Consider the following 14,277-nt stretch of genomic DNA (forward strand, 5'->3'; position numbering starts at 1 on the left):
CTGCTTCCGGCCTCCTGCCCAACCCCCACTCTCACCTCAGGCTGAGAAAGAGGGAAGCTGGTGAGGGGAGACCAAGAAGGAAGCCCATAGTTTCCTCTGGAGTTTGAGTATCATTGTCAGCAGGAGAAAAAATATATATTCGGCTTCACAAAGCTTTATTGTTTCCATTTGGTCCAAGGCTTGAGAGCGGGCTCTCCAGGGTGTTGAAAAGCTGCCTAGTGGATGCAAAGAGGGGCTTCAGGCAGATGCCCTGATGTTAGGGGGTCCCTCAAAGCCTGCTGGGCTCCAGAGGCTCCTAGTCTTGCTTGAGGGTAAGACTTTCCAAGAGATACTCACCCAACTCAGCCTGGGGACCAGACAGCCTGCAGAGGTGGGTCAGGTGGTCACCCATCTTCTTGACGAGTTTCACCTCCTCATCTAGGAAGTGGTTCTCCAGGAAGTCACAGATGTGGGGGTCTGTGTGGGCCAAACCCAGGCTCTGCAGACCCAAAAGGGCCTGGTTCAGATTCTTCTCCATAAGGGCGGCTTCCATAGCATCCTTGGTTTTACCTCACTCATCTAGAGATGCTTCTGCAGGTCTAGGAAGAGCATGTAGCCCCCGCGCTGATTTTGCATTTTCAAGAGACCCTCTAGGCCCTTGTGCTTCTCCTTGGCCAATTCATGAAAAAAAAAAGTGGCCCACACCCTCCAGAGCCACATCGTCATGGCCGAAATAGAAGCCCAGAGAGAGATAAATTTAGGAGGCCTGCAGATGCACGTTGATGAGGGGGTGGAGGGAAGTCTCCATCTCAGTGGAATAATTCTGAGGAATCTGGGAGTTTATGGTTGATAGGTCATAAGGAGTTAAGCTCAAAAAATGGTGACTGTTCCTGGTGATTGTGGACAGCTGAGTGGCTGATTCTGAACGCTGTGACTGGAAAAATTGTTGGCGGGTGGTCGGAGGCTGGAGCAAGGGGCTTCCCTGGGTCTGTTCCCTCCAAGCTCTGTTGAAGCAAGAGACAGATACTCGGGACTGCTGAGCGCACTTCCAGAAAAAGGATCCTTAACCCCTAATTTCTTCTCTCACCCCTCATATGTCTCCAACCTCTTTTTTTCTCACTAGTCTTAAGGCTTGTGTGTCTCTCACTAGCTCGTCTCCTCATGAATCTTTGTGGGTGCATGCTAAGTCGCTTCAGTCATGTCCGACTGTTTAGTCACACACCATAAACTGAAAGTAGCAAAAGCTTGAGGCTGGTTAAAGTACTTCCAGTTACTTGTCTCTCAGGCGATGTCCTCCAGGGAAAATTCTAGTAAACTCCTGTTTATCAACATATTTCTGTCAATAATCACTCTGCCTCCAACCAATGGATTCTTTTTAGAATCCATACTTCACTGGCTTGGGCTTCTGTTAGTGCAGCTCATCAACTCCTGTGAATAACGGAATCACATGCCCTCTTGAGCTATAATCAACTGCAGCCCATTATCTGTCATTTCTTTCCTCTTCCTTTTTGGCACCTTAGAGTTTAAGAACCCTATTCTTAAGGATTCATCTAGAGAACAGAATCTAGAATGTCCTGTTTCGACAAGAGCCATAGTCATCCCATGGGATGAACCTGAGATGAAGCCAGGATATGAGTTAGGGAAAAGAGAAGAGAAAGAGAAATTTAGACTTTGGAGTTATTAGAAGTTTATGATATGGGGAGGTGTGTGAGTGTGTGTGTGTGTGTGTGCGTGCGTGCACACGTGCATACAAAATGAGCATCATCCCACTGGTTTTAAGGTGTTAGAGGACAAACAAGAGAGAGAAAGGAGACCCTCCTTCCCTACTCACTGAGGGCAGATAGCCTGTGAGGAAGCAACAAGAGAAACATGTAAATTTTCCTGGAACTCCATCTGGGCCTACTTTGGGAGAATCAAGACCATGTGTCTTTCTCTTCCATGTTACAGAGTTGCTGGGGAAGAGGTGACATGATTTGTATTCTCTGCCCCCTAAGCTGGGTAGGTCTTTCTCAAATGAGCTGAGGATGTTGCACTAAACCTGAGATCTGGGTCTGAAAGGTTATTCTCCATTTTTATTCTTGATGTTAAATTGAGACAATCAGCTTGTATGATTTGCATCTTTACTTCCTCATTTGTCTCTTTCTCTCTGGGAAGTTGTCATTGATCCCACCCCAGAGCAGAGGAGTCAGCAACAAAGCCATCTTGAAAACCAGATACTTGAGAAAAAGACCAAATAACACATCTGCTGGGTGAAGTTATGGAAAGGATTACATGATGTTAACTGTTGCATTTGGAAATTGTGGAATTTAGCACACCGCTCACATTTTTCATAAAATTATTTATGTAATAAGCAACTAATAAATGATTAGGGTTACGTCCATAAATATATGTATGTGGTACCAATTCCAACAGTACAAATGTGTTTCTGATGGAAGGCAAGTTTCCCTCTCATTCTTATCCCTGCAATAATTTAGTTTTCTCTTCTGATGCAACTATAGTTACCAAGAAAAGTAGTTTAAAAATATATGTGTGTGTGTGTGTTAAGTTACTTCAGTCATGTCTGATTCTTTGACAGCCTATGAACCAAAGCCTGCCAGGCTCCTTTGTCCATGGGATTCTCCAGGCAAGAATACTGGAGTGGGTTGCCATGCCCTTCTCCAGGGGATCTTTCTGACTGAGGGATCGGACCTGCATTTCTTATGTCTCTTGCATTGGCATGTGGGTTCTTTAGCACTAGAGCCACCTGGGAAGCCCTTAAACTATATATAGGAGAAAATGATTCACCTTACAATAGCCAAGACACAGAAGCAACCTAAATGTCAGTTACCAATGGAAGTGGATAAAAATGTAGTAGGTATATACGATAGAATATTACTCAGTCATAAAAAGGAATGAAATAAATATCATTTGCAGCAATGTGGATGGGCCTAGAGATGGTCAAATGGAGTGAAGTAAGTCAGGCAAAGATAGACAAATATCATATGATATAATGTATATGTGAAATCTAAAAAAAGTGATACAAGTGAACTTATTTGAAAAACAGAAATAGAGTCACAGATGTAAAAAACAAGTTTATGGTTACCAGGGAAGGAAGGAGGGAGAGAAGTAAACTGGGAGATTAGGATCGACATATACATACAATTGTATGTAAAATAGATACCTAATAAGGACCTACCACATACCACAGGGAACTTTATCCAATATTCTGTAATAATCTATATGGGAAAAGAATCCCCCAAAGTGGATAGATGTATTTGTATGTGTATAACGGATTCATTTTGCTGCACATCTGAAACTCACACAGCTTCGTAAATCAACCATACTCCAATAAAAATCACTAAAAAATAGAAAATTATTCATACCTTAGTTATTTGATTTAAAATTGGAAATAACCTCTTCTTTCTTGAATGACAACTGCAGAAATGGTTTCTAGTTTGATTTAATCATTCTTTTGTGTTTGATATTCTCCACCCTATTTAATATACCTGTCTTTAACACAATGTTCCTAGAGTTCAAAATTATCCCTATTCTGGGATAATCCCTAGAAATACCTTCAGGGTACGGAAAGTGTCTGCTTCTAAAAAGTGAATCATAGGATTTTCTTTTAGACTTCAGACTCATGGACAAAAACTTGAACTTCCTAATTCAGCCCAAGTACAAAGCAATTAAAGGATTAAAATGGATTAGAGTTTTGAAAATCACAGGAAACCAAATTAATTCTTGCTCTTAGCTAAAAATGTTTGAAATAGCTTCTTTCATTCTAATAGTAGTTCATAGGAATGTTTTCTCTCAGGTTAATTGGGTGTTTTACTGTCTTTTTTTCCTACGGAAAGAGAGGGTGGTTACAGTATTTTATGAAGTTTTTTTTTTTTTTTTTTAATCACAAAACACTCATCAGACTTCCCAGTCTGTTCCCTGTGTCCCTCGTACTGAGGGTGTTAATGGAGGAAGTGATCACACTGAAGAGAGACTAGATTTGCTGCTCTGGGACCTCTGTCTAACTTGTGTCTAATCATTCCAACCCCAAAGGAGGGCAGTGCCAAAGAATATTCAGACTACCATACAATTGTGCTCATTTCACCTGCTAGTATGATTATGCTCAAAATCCTTCAAGGTAGGCTTCAGCAGTAATGTGAACTAAGGACTTCTAGATGTCTAAGCTGGGTCTTGAAATGGTAGAGGAACCAGAGATCAAGTTGCCAACGTTTGTAGGATCATAAAGAAAGCAAGGGAATTCTGGAAATACATCTACTTCTGCTTCACTGACTATGCTAAAGCCTTTGACTGTCGACCACAACAGACTGTGGAAAATTCTTAAAGAGATGGAATACCAGACCATCTTACCTGCCTCCTGAGAAATCTGTATGCATGTCAAGAAGCAACAGCTAGAACTGGACATGGAACAGCTGACTGGTTCAAAACTGGGAAAGAAGTACGTCAAAGCTGTATATTGTCACCCTGTTTATTTAATTTATATGCAGAGTACATTGTGTGAAATGCTAGGCTGGACAAATCCTAAGCTGGAATTAAGATAATCGGGAGAAATAATCAACAGCCTCAGATATGCAGATGATACCACTTTAATGGCAGAAAGTGAAAATGAACTAAAAACCCTCTTGGTGAGGGTGAAAGAGGAGAGTGAAAAAGCTGGCTTAAAATACAGCATTCAAAAAACTAAGATTATGGCTTCCTGTCCCATCACTTCATGGCAAATAGAAGGGGGTGGGGGGAAGTGGAAGCAATGACAGATTTTATTTTCTCGGTCTCCAAAATCACTGCTGATGGTGACTGCAGCCCTGTGAAATTAAAGACATTTACTCATTGGAAGAAAAGCTATGACAAACCTAGATAGCATATTAAAAAGCAGAGACATCACTTTGCCAACAAAGGTCCATATAGTCAGAGCTATGGTTTTTCCAATAGTCTTGTGTGGATGTGAGAGTTGGACCATAAAGAAGGCTGAATGCCAGAAGATTGATGCTTTTGAATTGTGTTGCTGAAGAAGACTCTTAAAAGTTCCTTGGACTGCAAGGAGATCAAACCAGTCCATCCTAAAGGAAATCAACCCTGAATATTCATTGGAAGGACTGATGCTGAAGCTGAAGCTCCAACACTTGGGCCACCTGATGTGAAGAGCCGACTCACTGGAAAAGACTCTGAAGCTGGGAAAGATTAAAGGCAAAAGGAGAAGCAGGTGGCAGAGGATAATATGTTTAGATGACATCACTGACTCAATGGACATGAGTTTGAGCAAACTCTGAGAGATAGTGAAGGACAGAGGAGCCTGGTATGTTACAGTCCATGGGTTGCAAAGAGTTGGATGTGACTTAGCAACTGAACAACAATTGCTGCCAGGGCACCAGACTAGAGGATTAACATCCCTGAAACTGTGTGATTATGAGACAATAAAACATTTATGAAATGGAACTTCTGGTTTCCAGTCCAGCATCAGGTGTGTAAGGAAATTGGAAGTTGTCACTCCCACTTTCATAACAACAACGAAAAAGTGTGTCACACTAAAAAATCAACAACTCATATCCTCTAGAGAATTGTGGTCACAGGGCAAACTGCTACCCCCCAAATTGGAGAGAGCTGGATACAGAGGATCTTAGTTTACCAGAGCAGAAATCCATGAGCAGAAACCTCTGCAGGAAGAAGTGCAAGGGTAGAAAAACTGAAGGTGGCATCAGTGAATTGCTAGAGGCTTGGTGTGGACAAGTTTGAGAGTAAAAAACTCCACAGGGTTTAGGCTTAGTGAGTTTTATGTCTAGGAGTCCTACTACTTTCTCACAGTCAATAATTGGAATAACTATTCTGAAACATGCCTGGAGTATTCTGTTCTTCACAATGCCTACATCAGGGGAAACTATTTTATAAGAGCCCAATAGACTGAAGTTTTGCCAGAGTCTAACCCATCTGGAGATGATGATTGCAGCCATGAAATTAAAGATGCTTACTCTTTGGAAGGAAAGTTATGACCAACCTAGACAGCATATTAAAAAGCAGAGACATTACTTTGCCAACAAAGGTCTGTCTAGTCAAGGCTATGGTTTTTCCAGTGGTCATGTATGGATGTGAGAGTTGGACTGTGAGGAAAGCTGAGCGCTGAAGAATTGATGCTTTTGAACTGTGGTGTTGGAGAAGACTCTTGAGAGTCCCTTGGACTGCAAGGAGATCCAACCAGTCCCTCCTAAACGAGATCAGTCCTGGGTGTTCATTGGAAGGACTGATGTTGAAGCTGAAACTCCAATACTTTGGCCACCTCATGTGAAGAGTTGACTCATTGGAAAAGACCCTGATTCTGGGAGGGATTGGGGGCAGGAGGAGGAGGGGGAGACAGAGGATGAGATGGCTGGATGGCATCACCGACTTGATGGGCATGAGTTTGAGTAAACTCCGGGAGTTGGTGATGGACAGGGAGGCCTGGCATGCTGCGATTCATGGGGTCGCAAAGAGTCGGACACAACTGAGCGACTGAACTGAACTGAACTGAACCCATCCGGAAGAAAGGAAATAGCTAATCCTGTCCTTTGTAACCTTGTTGTATCACCTAGGGAGTAGAAAAACAAACTTAGAAGCCCTAGTGGAAGTCTTAACTCTGGGGCACAGGCTCACTAACAGGCTAAGACCTCCCTATAGGACTACAGAATGCTTTTTCTCCCTACATACTTTACCACTGTGTCTCAGATCTTATTTAAGAGAAAGTCTTTAGGGAAATTCAAAGACAACAGGGGCTACAAAGACAAGGACACGAGGAAATTTTAGCCTCGGATACCTACTTTTAGCTTCAGCAAACACTAAACATACCTAATTCCTAGCCAGATAAATCACACAGAAGACCTATTTACTACATTTCCTTTTTTTTTTTTTCTTTCTTTCTTTCTTTCAAAACCGCTTTATTCAGTCTCCGTAGAGACTGTCAAAATTTGCCAATGCCGACTATATTTCAAGTCGTCACGACGGGGTATTGGGAAAAGTTTTCAATTAGCAATAATCGCGCCTCGGATAAACCTCATTGGCTACGATACTGCCACTGCGCAAAGCTACTACTACCTTTTATGCAGTAAAGTTTTAATTACAAGGCATACTAACAGACCAGAAAAAACACCCCAAAACACAACAACACACACAGTATGACCAGATGGAGCAAGCATCCGTATCAGCCTCAGATATGGCAGAGATTTTGAAATGATCAGACCTAGAATTTAAGACACCTATGCTTAATGGGCTTCCCAGGCAGCCCTAGTGGTAAAGAATCCACCTGCCAATGCAGGAGACCCGAGTGATGTGGGTTTGATCCATGGGTTGATAAGATCCCCTGGGATAGGAAATGGCAATGGACTCCAGTGTTCTTGCTGGGAAAATTTTATGGGCAGAGGAGCCTGGTGGTCTGTGGAGCCACAAAGAGTAAGACATGACTGAGTGACTGAGCATAGGCTTAATAAGCTAAGGGATCTAATGGAGAAAATGGACAATATGCAGGAATAGATGGGTACTAATAATGCCCAGGGCTTTAAGTTATACCTGGAGGAAGGAGTATGGAAAAGTATATTGGTTCCATCTTCCTGAAAGTAGAACTCTTAACTATAACTTAAAAAAAGACACAAAAACTTCATCTTGTTTTTTTTCATTGTCTGTTTCCTCTGAGTTCCTATTTCTGTATATTTACTTCTATTTTATTTTTTAAGGCTAAAGACTTCCTCAGAGGTATGGTGATCCCTGGCTGTCTACTCTCGTTTAAGACTGAGTCCTATAAAACTGAAGCAACCTAAATGTCCATCAATGGACAGTGGATAAAGAAGATGTGGTATATATATGGAGTGGAATATTACTCAGCCATTAAAAAGAATGAAACTGGGTCATTTGTAGAGACGTGGATGAACCTAGTCTGTCATACAGAGTGAAGTAAGTCAGAAAGAGAAAAACAAATATTGCATATTAACGCATATATGTGGAATCTAGAAAAATGCTACAGATGAACATATTAGCAAGCAAGAATAGAGATGCAGATATAGAGAATGGACATGTGGACACAGGGGGGAAATGAGAGGGTGGGATGAATTGGGAGAGTAGCAATGACATTTTTACACTACCATGTGTTGAATAGATAGCTAGTGGGAAACTGCTGCATATCCTGGGGAGCTCAGCTTGGTGCTCTGTGATGACCTAGATTGGTGGGTTGGGGGTGGTGGTTGGGAGGAGGGCCCAAGAGAGAAGGGATGTGTGCTTACATATAGCTGATTCATTTTGTTGTACAGCAGAAGCGAACACAACATTGGAAAGCAAATATATGTCAGTAAAAAAGAAAGAAAGAAAGAAAGAAAAACTGATAAGTTACATCAGAGAGGTGTGGGATCTGCCCCTCATTGTGAGGTTATTGGACAGGGATCCAGCCATTTCTTCAGAGAACGTGCAAACTTATTAAATGCTGGTTTCTAAAGGTTTTTTCTTTTAGGATTGTCTGTTATTTCCAGTCATCCTCAGACAGATATCCTGTCTGGGGTTGAGTCTGACATTCTAGTAGTTGAAGGAGGCAGAGAGTTAACTGTCCAACTACACAGAATTCAGACTTTTATTTAATCTCTTTGCTTGAAGTGTAGCTCCTCACTCTGTTCTCCTCTCCAGGGTTATGCTATAGTTCCCACGGCTCATGGAGTGTACAGGCGATGCTGGTAGAGGCTGTTTTCTGGTCTTCGATCATCAAACCACATACATCACAGCAGAGTCATCCCCTGTTCCTGTCTCCACGGTGTTGGGAGACAATTCTCTACCAATCATGGTTTCATGTGTTCTACTGTCTCAGGAGCAGAGGCATAGCTAGTTTATTCTGGATAATCTTTGCAGCCTTGGGTGATGATAGTGTCTGTCTCTGGAATAGGGAGAAGATTGTTTGAGTCTCAGTATAATAAAGATAATACCACTCTCCAGGATGAAGACCGGGCAGGTTTCCTTGTAGCCTCCTTAACATACTGAGGTTTGCTAAAATGGAGCAGCTCAGCTGTGTGCTATGGGCAACATCCATTTGTGCTGTTCTATGTAGTCCCTGTGGGGCTGAGAAACAAGATAAATCAATGTGAACATGCAGATAACGTTGCCTGCTCTGCTTGGAGTGATAACATCCTTAGCCTTTGTCCCTGGTGACTCATGTTTTCTGCTGGCATATGTGCAACTGTGGCCATTTAACTCAAAAGCTTGCAAGTAGAGTAAAATCTCAGATGCTCAATTCTATGGTGTTTTCTATTGCTACCATATGGGGCTCAGGAATCTTTACGAGCCTGTCTCTATTCTGTCTTCCTTGATACCCCCTTTAGTTGTTGCAATTCTGGCCTTTCTGACTCCTTTTTTTGACAACTAGATGACTGGGTTGAATCCTGATACTCTGGGACCCACGATCTCTCTTTCCCTCTACCAGCTTGGGAATATCTCTTTTCAATATAAGGGAAATCCTTGTCCTTTCATGTTTATTCAAGCTGCTCCTTCTACTGTCACACGTTCAAATATCCTAAAGATTTAGGTTGTGCAAAACAAAAGCCAAAAACATCTTCTGACAATTTTCTTCTTCCAGCCCTACCACTCAGCTCATTGGAGACAAAGAGCAGCCTCTCTGATGTCCGGGTATGGAACGAAAAAGGGAAATTCAGGGAATTAAAAAAAAGGTTCCTGTGCATTACTATCTCAAAATGCCATTCAGTCACATTTATTCTGTGTTTAGCAAGAGTCTCCGGTTCTCATGAATGCTCTTTCTCATATTACTAGAATCCAAGTAACTGGATATTACACCCACCCTCCTGCTGACTTTTCCACGGGAGTTTAGTAATTCTCTAATAACTTGCAGAGAGAGCAGAGTCCTCTGTGCATGCACATGTGATCAGTTGCTCAGTAGTGTCTGACTGCTTATGACCCCATCGACTGTAGCCCGCCAGGCTCCTCTGTCCATGGGATTCTGCAGGCAAGAATACTGGAGTGGGTTGCCATGCCCTCCTCCAGGGCATCTTCCTGACCCAGGGATGGAACCTCATCTCTCATGTCTCCTGCACCGGCAGGCGGGTTCTTTACCACCAGCACCACCTGTGAAGCTGAGGATAAGAGTCCTCTGACGATAAGACGAATCTTGGAGAAGGGAGCAAGTGAAAGACTATGTTTTTCTGGGAAAACAAAGAATGAGATGAGGAATGGATGGGGTAGAGATATTTAGTTTCACCTGAAAGACTGAGGAGGGGAAAGCTGGGGATGCCATCCACTGGGTTTGACCAGTATGGAACCAGCAGGGTTAAAGAGAAAAGTCATTCATCTGCTCCTTGAGGAGATAGCCTTTGACTCCAATTCAGGAAAAAAAATGGCAGTAGGAAGATCATGCTTACAATTCTGCTACAGCTGGAAAAATATATATGTAAATGAGAGTTGGGAGGAGGATGCTAAAGGGCTTATAATTATGTCATTTTGTGTCCTAGACTGGCCCAGTGACTTCTTTGAAGGAATTGTCCTGAGTTACCCTCTTTGACATTAGCTTTCAAAAAGTAAGTTAATGTTTTCCCAATCATATTTCAAACTGAGACATTTAGTAAATTCACTGAATTTATACATTTAGTGAAGAATTTCTTTGGATCTATGTTTTGAGAAAAGTTATCATCTCAGTATTTTGACAGTTAAAATGAACACTTAATTCATCCAGAGCCATTTAATCTGCACTTCGATTTCCAGCTTGCCCTATGGCTATTGGAGGATCATCTTCCCTTAGGGACTTCTGCATGTGGGGCAATCAGATTTAACCATCTTGAGATACATGACCTCAAACCTCTAACTCATGGACAGAAAACTGGGCTCCTTAATTGAATGCATCACCAACAGACAAATGAAGGGACTAATACTCATACATGATTAAGCAGGTAAAATGAAATTCTTCCTGAGTCTAATCTAAAGGCCTCTTTTTGACTAAAATAGTTGATCACTCCTCATCTTTTTGATAGATTGTGGGGATATTTTTCAGGTTTGGTTGATGTCTATTTGGCCTTTTATCAGTACAGGGCTTAGAAAGGAAAGAAGATGTAATTAAAATAGTAATCTGATTTCAGTTCCATCATTAAAATAAGGTTTCCATGTGGTCCCCCAACTTCTGTATCTCCTTGCCCCCACTCCTTACTCTCTGGGTGCTGAGTCTCCTGCACGTACCCAGGTCTGTGGTTCTCTCTCCGTTGTAGCATGATTTTCATGCATGTTTATGTCAACAAAATGTTTCTTTTCACTCTGTTTAAAAAATCCCGCTCCCCACTAGCAATACAGAAAAGAAGAAAGGAAATAAGTGATTGGGGGGAGAAAAATCCTGTTTTGCCCCTCTAGAATATCTGGATTTTGTTTATTTTTCTCCTGAGTCAGATCCAGAGAACCTAAGGGAGAACCACATGCTGGTAGGTAGGAGAGGTGAAGGCAGAGGCAGAAAAAAGCAGAAAGGAATCTTGTTTTGGGGAGCTGGATTCATTTGCTGAGCTTCATAACAAAACAGCCGAGAGTGGGTGGTTTAAAGAACAAAAATATATTTCTTTATAGTTCTGGAGGCTGGAAGTCCAAGATCAAAGAGTTGACTGGTTTTATTCTGAGGCCTCTCTTGCCTTGTAGATACCCATCTTCTCTCTCTGTCTTCACACAGTCTTTTCTCTGGGTGTCCACAAGTCTGTGTCCTAATCCCTCCTCTTATAAGGACACCAGTCTTATTAGATTGGAACCCATCCATATGACCCCATTTCCCCTTAACTATCTCTTTAAAAATCGTCTTTCCAAATACAGTCACATTTTGCAGTGCCAGGAGTTAGGACTTCAATATATAATTTGGGGGAAACACAAATGTGGCCTTCTCTGGTGGCTCAGACAGTGAAAAATTTGCCTGTAATGCAGGAGACCTGGGATTGGTCCTGGGTCAGGAAGATCCCCTGGAGAAGGGAATGGCAACCCACTCCAGTATTCTCACCTGGAAAATCCCGTTGACAGGGGAGCCTTGCAGGGGTTGCAAAGGGTTGGACATGACTGAGTGACTAAGAATACACACACACAGACACAACACACAACTCAGCCTGTGATAGGACCTGGAGGTGAGGGAGGATGAGGAGCTGGGAAGGCCATGTGGCTTCTTTCATGTGTTGGTTGGAGGAGAGAAATTCACCTATCTGGGGCCTGGGGACATGATACCATCTCAAGTTTATGGTCTCAGCCCTTCTTCTAGTATAGTTTAAGAGCTTGGGGTTACAGATATTCAACTTATACCTTAAAAATTTACCAAAAATGATGGGAAGAAGTAAGGATGATTTGGGGTGAATTATTTTCTTACAGGGCTTCCAATATCTTTTTCTCTCCCATCCTTTAAAATGGAGATGTTACAGGAGAGCAAAATGACTTTCACATTTTGGAGATGAGAGGATTTGTCATTTCGGTTGTTTTAAAATCAGAGATTCTTTCTACCATTAGGGAGTCTTACATTATTCCCTTGGGAATACCTGGTGCTAGTGTTTTAAGAAATCTCCCCTGGTGATTCTCATGCGTAACTGTACTGGAAGGCCAACAAGTCATAGTCTCTTTGGTTTTCTACTTTCATCTCAGTAGAGAGCAGCATGGAGACTTCTAGAATCTGGAATGGGAGCAAATCCTTCCAGGAGGATTCCTACGGGGAGGGAGATTCATGTGTGCCCACAGACAGTCCCTGTTTTCTTTCCTTTGCAGTGCACATAAGACCCGCCTTGTACTCGAGAAACACACATTTGGTCTTCAGACAGATCAAACACACATTTGATGGGGCAAAAAATCATGGTGAGGATCATTGAGATTTGCAAACATAAAGCATGTCTTCTGTTGCTCCAATTAAACATGTAAAATGGCCTTTCCCACTTTGTCCAAGTTTGTAGACACGTTTCTGATGTCATTTTGCTCATCTTTTTGAGGTAGACATTCTCTCCCGGGTTCAGGTTTCCAGGCTGAGCCCACCCTGGAGGAGAGAGAGATGGGCATGAGTGCCCCAGCCCTGTGGGCAGGGCCACAAGAGGAAGCTCTGGCTTCTCAACTATCATCCATGGTTCCTCGCCTTACAGCAGCATGGAGACCTTTAGTTTTAAGGTCTAGAGGGACTGTAGAACCTTCCTTGAGGAGTGAACCAGGACCACATCCCAAAGACTGAGCCAAAGGACAGGCTGCCATTAGACATCAATTTTGAAAGAGTGTAGCATTTTCTATAAACAGGCATAGCAAGATACTCACTGGTATATTGGTGGGGAGGGGGGCGGGGGGATGGAACAAAAGACTATGTCTTCCTCCATCTTTTCTCTAGAACAGGAAATTTCATATATGCAGAGTCAAATAAAGTTCTCTTTGGATTCCCCCTTCTTTTTTTGACTTTTAAAAGTAATATCACTTCTGCACTCATTTTCTTTCCTCCCTAGTGATTTTCAAGACCAAAATGTCCTCTGTAACTTATTTAGTTTGAAAAGGCAGTTGTTTATAATTCCAGAAATTAATTTGCACTTTGAAATTAAATGGCCTGATGTGTTGATCTTGACACATCCCTGAGCATCTCCACCTGAGGCTCTGCAAGCCTGCCCAAGCATGGCCCGGAGCAGGAAAAGGGTGGGGGAGGGCTCCATCCGTGGGTCTGTGAGGCCTTTTCAGCCTGGAGGGCCAGAGAATTGGAGCATTGGGATCTTTGAGAGAGTCTGAGAGTAAAATGGTGATGACATGAATGTAATTTGGAAATTTTAAAATATTCTATTAGGGATTTCCCTGGAAGTCCAGTAGTTGACTCCTGCAGGGGATGTGGGTTTGATCTCTGGTAGGTGGGGCTAAGATCCCACATGCCTCAGGGTCAAAAGAACAGAACATGAAACAGAGGCAATATTGTAACAAATTCAATAAAAGCTTAAAACAAACAAACAATATTCTGTAAGAATCCAACTTCCATTCAGAATATTTGAAATGGTCCCTTCATCTCTGAATATGAATGTTGGGATGTTTTGTGGGCAATTTTGTTGCCTCTTTTGGGTTTGATGTTCTCTTTTGTCTCTGCTATCTCTGCCTGAAACACTCTTAGGTTCTTAGGCTACCCACTTCCATTCTAGTGGGGCCTGAATAGTAGTATTTCCCTCTCATAGGGATTGGTCCAGAGATTTTTCCTCCAGGTTTATGATAAGGAAAAATGCAATAAAATTATACTGATGCTGCTGTCCCCTAAACTACAAAAGTAATCAGTCTTTTGTTTATATAGCCATTTGATAAAGCTATCATAGCCCATGAGACATTTTAATTTGGCCTAAAACTAAACTG

At 42.2% G+C, this 14,277-nt stretch overlaps 1 non-coding gene and 1 pseudogene across 1 annotated transcript; both read right to left on the reverse strand.

Annotated features, from left to right (window-relative positions):
* Nucleotides 1-295: 295 nt before the first annotated feature.
* LOC122696635 lies at nucleotides 296-8,757 on the reverse strand (annotated as a pseudogene).
* On the reverse strand, nucleotides 6,884-7,024 carry LOC122696689. Its single transcript, XR_006341819.1, has one exon. It is a non-coding gene; the product is annotated as a U4 spliceosomal RNA (small nuclear RNA).
* Nucleotides 8,758-14,277: the final 5,520 nt, after the last annotated feature.

This window comes from Cervus elaphus, chromosome 6, assembly GCF_910594005.1.
Source record: "Cervus elaphus chromosome 6, mCerEla1.1, whole genome shotgun sequence".
Classification (NCBI taxonomy): Eukaryota; Metazoa; Chordata; class Mammalia; order Artiodactyla; family Cervidae; genus Cervus; species Cervus elaphus.